The sequence below is a fragment of the Oncorhynchus tshawytscha genome, unplaced genomic scaffold (genome assembly GCF_018296145.1).
Source record: "Oncorhynchus tshawytscha isolate Ot180627B unplaced genomic scaffold, Otsh_v2.0 Un_contig_919_pilon_pilon, whole genome shotgun sequence".
In the NCBI taxonomy this organism is placed as follows: Eukaryota; Metazoa; Chordata; class Actinopteri; order Salmoniformes; family Salmonidae; genus Oncorhynchus; species Oncorhynchus tshawytscha.
In genome coordinates, this window is record NW_024609510.1 from 50,001 (window position 1) to 60,000 (window position 10,000).

Here is a 10,000-nt window from a genome sequence, read left to right on the forward strand (position 1 = left end):
TACTCAGTACTGGTACCCCCTGTATATAACCAAGTTATCATTACTCAGTACTGGCTACCCCATGTATATAACCAAGTTATCATTACTCAGTGTCATCCCCTATGTATATAGACAAGTTATCATTACCCCCTGGTATCCCTTGTAAATAAGCAGTGTCATACCCCTGCTATAGCTCCCTGCTGAGCAGTGTCATCCCCTGCTATAGCTCCCTGCTGAGCAGTGTCATCCCCTATAGCTCCCTGCCGAGCAGTGTCATCCCCTCCTATAGCTCCCTGCCGAGCAGTGTCATCCCCTCCTATAGCTCCCTGCTGAGCAGTGTCATCCCCTCCTATAGCTCCCTGCCGAGCAGTGTCATCCCCTCCTATAGCTCCCTGCTGAGCAGTGTCGTCCCCTCCTATAGCTCCCTGTCGAGCAGTGTCATCCCCTCCTATAGCTCCCTGTCGAGCAGTGTCATCCCCTCCTATTGCTCCCTGCCGAGCAGTGTCATCCCCTCCTATAGCTCCCTGCCGAGCAGTGTCATCCCCTCCTATAGCTCCCTGCCGAGCAGTGTCATCCCCTCCTATAACTCCCTGCTGAGCAGTGTCATCCCCTCCTATAGCTCCCTGCCGAGCAGTGTCATCCCCTCCTATAGCTCCCTGCCGAGCAGTGTCATCCCTGCTGGTTGGACACTTTGAGGTTGGAAGGTTTCAATTTCTAGGGATCGTGGCTGCTCTTTGAGGACTACTGTCATCCCCGACTACACAACAACTGCATCGGCTGGGATTTACAGAGATTGATCTGCCAGCCTGTGTAGTAAGGGGAGAGGAGGACTATTATGTTGGTCGGGGGGTTGTGTGTGTGTGTGTGTGTGTGTGTGTGTGTGTGTGTGTGTGTGTGTGTGTGTGTGTGTGTGTGTGTGTGTGTGTGTGTGTGTGTGTGTGTGTGTGTGTGTGAAGCTAAAACCATTGGCGGTGTTGCTCAATAAACCTTGGTATTTTAATTTGGAGTGTGTGTGTGTGTGTGTGTGTGTGTGTGTGTGTGTGTGTGTGTGTGTGTGTGTGTGTGTGTGTGTGTGTGTGTGGGTGTGTGTGTGTGGGTGTGTGTGTGGGTGCTTGTTAGCAGAGGGGAGGGAAGGCGGCACTTGTTTGGCAAGTCATGTATGCCGCTGCTTTGAGTTGGTGGCTAAGTGTGGGGTTACTTTGGCATAGCTGGGTCATAATCCGGCTAACTTTCATACACATGTTGTAGAGGAGAGGGGACTTGTTCAGCCTTTAGCAAGGGCAAGCTAACACACTACTTGTTCAGCCTTTAGCAAGGGCAAGCTAACACACTACTTGTTCAGGCTTTAGCAAGGGCAAGCTAACACACTACTTGTTCAGGCTTTAGCAAGGGCAAGCTAACACACTACTTGTTCAGCCTTTAGCAAGGGCAAGCTAACACACTACTTGTTCAGGCTTTAACAAGGGCAAGCTAACACACTACTTGTTCAGCCTTTAGCAAGGGCAAGCTAACACACTACTTGTTCAGCCTTTAGCAAGGGCAAGCTAACACACTACTTGGTCAGGCTTTAACAAGGACAAGCTAACACAATACTTGGTCAGGCTTTAACAAGGACAAGCTAACACAATACTTGGTCAGGCTTTAGCAAGGACAAGCTAACACACTACTTGGTCAGGCTTTAACAAGGACAAGCTAACACACTACTTGGTCAGGCTTTAACAAGGACAAGCTAACACACTACTTGGTCAGGCTTTAACAAGGACAAGCTAACACACTACTTTAACAAGGACAAGCTAACACACTACTTGGTCAGGCTTTAACAAGGACAAGCTAACACACTACTTGGTCAGGCTTTAACAAGGACAAGCTAACACAAGACTTGGTCAGGCTTTAACAAGGACAAGCTAACACACTACTTGGTCAGGCTTTAACAAGGACAAGCTAACACACTACTTGGTCAGGCTTTAACAAGGACAAGCTAACACAAGACTTGGTCAGGCTTTAACAAGGACAAGCTAACACAAGACTTGGTCAGGCTTTAACAAGGACAAGCTAACACAAGACTTGGTCAGGCTTTAACAAGGACAAGCTAACACAAGACTTGGTCAGGCTTTAACAAGGACAAGCTAACACAAGACTTGGTCAGGCTTTAACAAGGACAAGCTAACACAAGACTTGGTCAGGCTTTAACAAGGACAAGCTAACACAAGACTTGGTCAGGCTTTAACAAGGACAAGCTAACACAACTACTTGGTCAGCTTTTAACAAGCTAACACAAGACTTGGTCAGGCTTTAACAAGTGACAAGCTAACACAAGACTTGGTCAGGCTTTAACAAGGACAAGCTAACACAAGACTTGGTCAGGCTTTAACAAGGACAAGCTAACACAAGACTTGGTCAGGCTTTAACAAGGACAAGCTAACACACTACTTGGTCAGGCTTTAACAAGGACAAGCTAACACACTACTTGGTCAGGCTTTAACAAGGACAAGCTAACACAAGACTTGGTCAGGCTTTAACAAGGACAAGCTAACACAAGACTTGGTCAGGCTTTAACAAGGACAAGCTAACACACTACTTGGTCAGGCTTTAACAAGGACAAGCTAACACACTACTTGGTCAGGCTTTAACAAGGACAAGCTAACACACTACTTGGTCAGGCTTTAACAAGGACAAGCTAACACACTACTTGGTCAGGCTTTAACAAGGACAAGCTAACACAAGACTTGGTCAGGCTTTAACAAGGACAAGCTAACACACTACTTGGTCAGGCTTTAACAAGGACAAGCTAACACACTACTTGGTCAGGCTTTAACAAGGACAAGCTAACACACTACTTGGTCAGGCTTTAACAAGGGCAAGCTAACACACTACTTGGTCAGGCTTTAACAAGGACAAGCTAACACACTACTTGGTCAGGCTTTAACAAGGGCAAGCTAACACAAGGAACCCTAACAAGAGTTGGTCAGGCTTTAGCAAAGGCAAGACTTTAACCAGGTAGGCCAGTTGAGAACAAGATCTCATTTACAACTGCGACCAGGCCAAGATAAAGCAAAGCAGTGGGACAAAAATAAACCCACAGAGTTACACATAAACAAACATACAGCCAATAACACAAAATAAAAGAAAAATAGAAACATGTACAGTGTGAGCAAATGTAGAAGAGTAGGGAGGTAGGCAATAAACGGGCCGTAGACATTAGAGATTAGAAAGGCAAGTTCCTACTTACTCTGATACGTGGCTTTCTCACCTAGCTACAATAGTAGAGTACAGATGAACGCGCCAACTGTAAGTTGCTCTGAATAAGAGCTTTTGCTAAGTGACTAAATGTAAATGTGAAAATGTACAGGCATTAGCAAGGCAGCTAAGACTTGTAAGGAACGCCCTGCAGGACCCCTCTCAGGCTGGGCAGCAAAGAGGCCTCTCTCCCCCTTCAAACAGTCTAAACTAGGTACATCATTTTCAGAGCATCCACTTCAACCAATGTTTTCTCAAATAGCAACACACTACACACACACACACACACACACACACACACACACACACACACACACACACACACACACACACACACACACACACACACACACACCACACACACACTTTCACTACACACACCAAAATGTATCACCCAAAATGTAAACAGCCAGCTTGTCTTTAATCTTCTAGTAGAGACCAGATGAGAACTGCATGCAGTTCCTTGTCTTTAATTTTCTAGTAGAGACCAGATGAGAACTACATGTAGTTCCTTGTCTTTAATCTTCTAGTAGAGACCAGATGAGAACTACATGCAGTTCCTTGTCTTTAATTTTCTAGTAGAGACCAGAACCACATGCAGCTCCTTGTCTTTAATCTTCTAGTAGAGACCAGAACCACATGCAGCTCCTTGTCTTTAATCTTCTAGTAGAGACCAGAACCACATGCAGCTCCTTGTCTTTAATCTTCTAGTAGAGACCAGAACCACATGCAGCTCCTTGTCTTTAATCTTCTAGTAGAGACCAGAACCACATGCAGCTCCTTGTCTTTAATCTTCTAGTAGAGACCAGAACCACATGCAGCTCCTTGTCTTTAATCTTCTAGTAGAGACCAGAACCACATGCAGTTCCTTGTCTTTAATCTTCTAGTAGAGACCAGATGAGAACCACATGCATCTCCTTGTCTTTAATCTTCCAGTAGAGACCAGATGAGAACCACATGCATCTCCTTGTCTTTAATCTTCTAGTAGAGACCAGAACCACATACAGCTCCTTGTCTTTAATCTACTAGTAGAGACCAGAACCACATACAGCTCCTTGTCTTTAATCTACTAGTAGAGACCAGAACCACATACAGCTCCTTGTATTTAATCTACTAGTAGAGACCAGAACCACATACAGCTCCTTGTCTTTAATCTTCTAGTAGAGACCAGATGAGAACTACATGCAGCTCCTTGTATTTCATCTTCTAGTAGAGACCAGAACTACATACAGCTCCTTGCCTTTAATCTTCTAGTAGAGACCAGAACTACATGCAGCTCCTTGCCTTTAATCTTCTAGTAGAGACCAGAACTACATGCAGCTCCTTGCCTTTAATCTTCTAGTAGAGACCAGAACTACATACAGCTCCTTGCCTTTAATCTTCTAGTAGAGACCAGAACTACATACAGCTCCTTGTCTTTAATCTTCTAGTAGAGACCAGAACTACATACAGCTCCTTGTCTTTAATCTTCTAGTAGAGACCAGAACTACATACAGCTCCTTGCCTTTAATCTTCTAGTAGAGACCACTTGTTTCAGCACTTGTTTCAGTCCACTTCAAGCACTGCCCATAGGAATGAAGGATAATATAACTGCTCTCAGTGTTCACCTCTACAGTTAGCTGGAAGAAGAGAAACTCCAGGGAGAGGGAGGGAGGGAGAAAGAGAAAATTGGGAAACAAATCACATTTTGATAAACTCCCATATCTGTTAGGTGAAATGCCACAGTATCCTATGACAGCAGCAAGATGTGTGACCTGTTGCCACAAGAAAAGGGCAACCAGTGAAGAACAAACACCATTGTAAATACAACCCATATTTATGTTTATTTCTTTTCCCTTTTGTACTTCAACACATCGTTATAACACCGTACTGAGCCGGAATATGACATTTGAAATGTCTCTATTCCTTTGAAACTTAATGTTTATTTCTTGTCTATTTCACTTGCTTTGGCAATGTAAACATATGTATAAAACCCTTTGATTTGAGAGAGACACAGACAGACAGACAGACGGACGGACGGACAGACAGACAGACAGACAGACAGACAGACAGACAGACAGACAGACAGACAGACAGACAGACAGACAGACAGACAGACAGACAGACAGACAGACAGACAGACAGACAGACAGACAGACAGACAGACAGACAATTATTTGATGCAGGTGTCACTCCACGTGTGATAAACAATGAACAAAGGAAACTAAAATTAGAAGTGTCAAAGAGTGTGTGAAAAACAGCTGTGTACTGGGTTTGGGTGGGTACTGGGTTTGGGTGGGTACTGGGTTTGGGTGGGTACTGGGTTTGTGTGTGTACTGGGTTTGGGTTTGTACTGGGTTTGGGTGGGTACTGGGTTTGGGTGTACTGGGTTTGGGTTTGTACTGGGTTTGGGTTTGTACTGGGTTTGGGTGTGTGCTGGGTTTGGGTGTGTACTGGGTTTGGGTGGTGGGTGTGTACTGGGTTTGGGTGGATGGGTGTGTACTGGGTTTGGGTTGGGTGTGTACTGGGTTTGGGTGTGTACTGGGTTTGGGTGTGTACTGTACTGTTTGGGTGGGTACTGGGTTTGGGTGTGTACTGGGTTTGGGTGTGTACTGGGTACTGGGTTTGGGTGGGTGGGTGTGTACTGGGTTTGGGTGTGTACTGGGTACTGTGTTTGGGTGGGTGGGTGTGTACTGGGTTTGGGTGTGTACTGGGTTTGGGTGTGTACTGGGTTTGGGTGGATGGGTGTGTACTGGGTTTGGGTGTGTACTGGGTTTGGGTGTGTACTGTGTTTGGGTGTGTACTGGGTACTGGGTTTGGGTGTGTACTGGGTTTGGGTGGGTACTGGGTTTGGGTGTGTACTGGGTTTGGGTGGGTGGGTGTGTACTGGGTTTGGGTGGGTACTGGGTTTGTGTGTGTACTGGGTTTGGGTGTGTACTGGTTTGGGTGTGTACTGGGTTTGGGGGTACTGGGTTTGGGTGTGTACTGGGTTTGGGTGTGTATTGGGTTTGGGTGGGTGGGTGTGTACTGGGTTTGGTTGGTTGGGTGGGTGGGTGGGTACTGGGTTTGGGTGTGTACTGGGTTTGGGTGTGTACTGGGTTTGGGTGGGTGGGTGTGTACTGGGTTTGGGTGTGTACTGGGTTTGGGTGGGTGGGTGTGTGTGTTCTGGGTTTGGGTGTGTACTGGGTTTGGGTGGGTACTGGGTGGGTACTGGGTTTGGGTGTGCACTGGGTTTGGGTGGGTGGGTACTGGGTTTGGGTGGGTGGGTACTGGGTTTGAGTGGGTGGGTACTGGGTTTAGGTGTGTACTGGGTTTGGGTGGGTGGGTGGGTACTGTGTTTGCGTGGGTGGGTGGGTGTGTTCTGGGTTTGGGTGGTACTGGGTTTGGGTGTGTACTGGGCTTGGGTGTGTACTGTGTACTGGGTTTGGGTGTGTACTGGGTTTGGGTGTGTACTGGGTTTGGGTGTGTACTGGGCTTGGGTGTGTACTGGGTTTGGGTGGGGTGTGTACTGGGTTTGGGTGGGTACTGGGTTTGGGTGTGTACTGGGTTTGGGTGGGTACTGGGTTTGGGTGGGTACTGGGTTTGTGTGTGTACTGGGTTTGTGTGTGTACTGAGTTTGGGTGTGTACTAGGTTTGGGTGTGTACTGGGTTTGGGTGTGTACTGGGTTTGGGTGGGTGGGTGTGTACTGGGTTTGGGTGTGTACTGGGTTTGGGTGGGTAGGTGTGTTCTGGGTTTGGGTGTGTACTGGGTTTGGGTGGGTGTGTACTGGGTTTGGGTGTGCACTGGGTTTGGGTGGGTGGGTACTGGGTTTGGGTGGGTGGGTGGGTACTGGGTTTGGGTGTGTACTGGGTTTGGGTGGGTGGGTACTGGGTTTGAGTGGGTGGGTACTGGGTTTAGGTGTGTACTGGGTTTGGGTGGGTGGGTGGGTACTGTGTTTGCGTGGGTGGGTGGGTATGTTCTGGGTTTGGGTGGGTACTGGGTTTGGGTGTGTACTGGGCTTGGGTGTGTACTGTGTACTGGGTTTGGGTGGGTACTGGGTTTGGGTGTGTACTGGGTTTGGGTGTGTACTGGGCTTGGGTGTGTACTGGGCTTGGGTGTGTACTGTGTACTGGGTTTGGGTGGGTACTGGGTTTGGGTGTACTGGGTTTGGGTGTGTACTGGGTTTGGGTGTGTGCTGGGTTTGGGTGGGTGGGTGGGGGGTGGGTTTGGGTTTGGGTGTGTTCTGGGTTTGGGTGGGTGGGTGTGTTCTGGGTTTGGGTGGGTACTGGGTTTGGGTGGGTGGGTGGGTGTGTACTGGGTTTGGGTGGGTGAGTAACACTGCAGGTGATTGAGGATCAGGATATTAGGATGGTTGGTATAGGAATAAACCAAACAACACAACTCACTGTAAGGCCGATGATAAGAATATAAACCAGGGACACTGCAACTTCACTGACTCGATTATGTGATAATGCCATTCGAAGCCGGCTTCGAGGGCATTATCACGTTTATACAACGGGTTACCAACATATTCAAATAATGCTTGACATATTTTCATTAAAAACATTATTTTTATTAATGTATTCATACTATTTCATCCTTCCACGAGATAAAGTCCCAACCCAAATCCAGGGTTGCTACCCAAGCCCCTGGTCATTCATTCTATTGGTTAGGTTGCCAGAGACGCGACCCAGTCGTTTAGTCTTGTTTTTGCTCTGTATCTGTATTTAGAATGAACGACTGGGTTGTTCCTTCTGAATGTTCCATTGTCTTACTGGCTGGCAACGTTCTTATCCCTTGCTAGCTAGCTAGCCAACTACGGCTAACGTACAGTCACGTTAAAAAGTGCAGCCAGAATAACAGCAAAGTAGCTGCATTTTCATTGGTTTAAGCTGTTTTCTAGTGACTATTCATGTGGATCCATCCATAACAATGATCTCCAGTGAATCCGTGTTTAATACCAGAGTTACTGTACAACTTGTAAGGGACAAACTATAAAAAGGCTTCAACAGCATGAGTCCCAAACTCAAGACTGCAGCATTACCCATAAACCCATGCTCTCCTCCCAAGAGTCAGAATAACCTTTCACAATAAAATCCCACACATTATGTTATCACAAGGAAGGTCTCGATATCAATAAAAGGCCATTACCTTAGACAGTTATACAGGAATTAGTCAAAAATGTATGTTTAACCTTTAATTAACTAGGCAAGTCAGAACAAATTCTTGTTTTCAATGACAGCCTAGGAACAGTGGGTTAACTGGTCTAGGAACAGTGGGTTAACTGGTCTAGGAACAGTGGGTTAACTGGTCTAGGAACAGTGGGTTTGCTGCCTTGTTCAGGCGCAGAGCGACAGACAGATTATTACCATGTCAGCTCGGGGATTCGATCTAACAACCTTTCAGTTACAAGTCCAATGCTCTAACCACTGGGCTACCTGCCACCCCAATATACTGTAAATACACATGACCCCAAATGCTCACTCACTAATGATAAAGGGCAAGGAAAAGATAGATATAACACAACCAGAACAAACACTGGAATCAACTGGTATGTAAATTCAGGCTGTCCCCCTGATTAGGTACAGGTGAGTCTATGTAAAGTGGTGTGGCAGAAGCTCCGCCTCTGGGGTTAGGAAGTTGATGGGATTGGGTGTTTGTAAAGTCAGTCAATGAGGAAGTGCATGTTCTGGGGTGTGTTCAGCAGGATGCAACGTTTTTGGAATGTTCAGAAGCCTCTGCCGTGTAGAGTATTACATCACGTTGGCTCTATACATTGCATTTGTATTTGAAACTTTCGACAACTTTTTAACTGCTGAACGTGGCCCTGGTGGTAAAACAGGGGATTTGAATCATTTACAGCGGTAATACTTTGATGATGACAGTTGTGATAATTAACAGTTGATAAACGAAAAACGTGCTGAAGACTTCACACCTCTTTGATGTTTTTTTGACAGTTTGCATGTTAGATTTGATTTAATTAAACACGTGTGTTTCTCATTTAGACCAAACAATTAAATGTACGTTTACTGATGTATTTATATCGGTTCTTTATGTTCAGACAGTCACGTGATCACAGAAGCAACACAAAGGAACCAGCAGAGATAACTACATGAAGATGCTCTATCTACCCCTCAAGTTCATTATCCTTAATAAATACATAGGACATCTTACTCACCAGAGTAACCATCTTACTCCCCAGAGTAACTATATTACTCACCAGAGTAATTATCTTACTCACCAGAGTAACCATCTTACTCCCCAGAGTAACCATCTTACTCCCCAGAGTAACTATCTTACTCCCCAGAGTAACTATCTTACTCACCAGAGTAATTATCTTACTCACCAGAGTAACCATCTTACTCCCCAGAGTAACCATCTTACTCACCAGAGTAACTATCTTACTCACCAGAGTAACTATCTTACTCACCAGAGTAACCATCTTACTCACCAGAGTAACTATCTTACTCACCAGAGTAACTATCTTACTCACCAGAGTAACTATCTTACTCACCAGAGTAACTATCTTACTCACCAGAGTAACCATCTTACTCACCAGAGTAACTATCTTACTCACCAGAGTAACTATCTTACTCACCAGAGTAACTATCTTACTCACCAGAGTATGCATCTTACTCACCAGAGTAACTATCTTACTCACCAGAGTAACTATCTTACTCACCAGAGCTCTCACATTAAAAACAGAAGAGAACAAAACCCATTACTGTCATTTGCTGTTATCACAAGGGTTTATTTGCTATGAAATTCTATTCATTGACATTTTGTCAGTAGATTGATGAGGTTCGTTGGTAAGACACTGTGTCG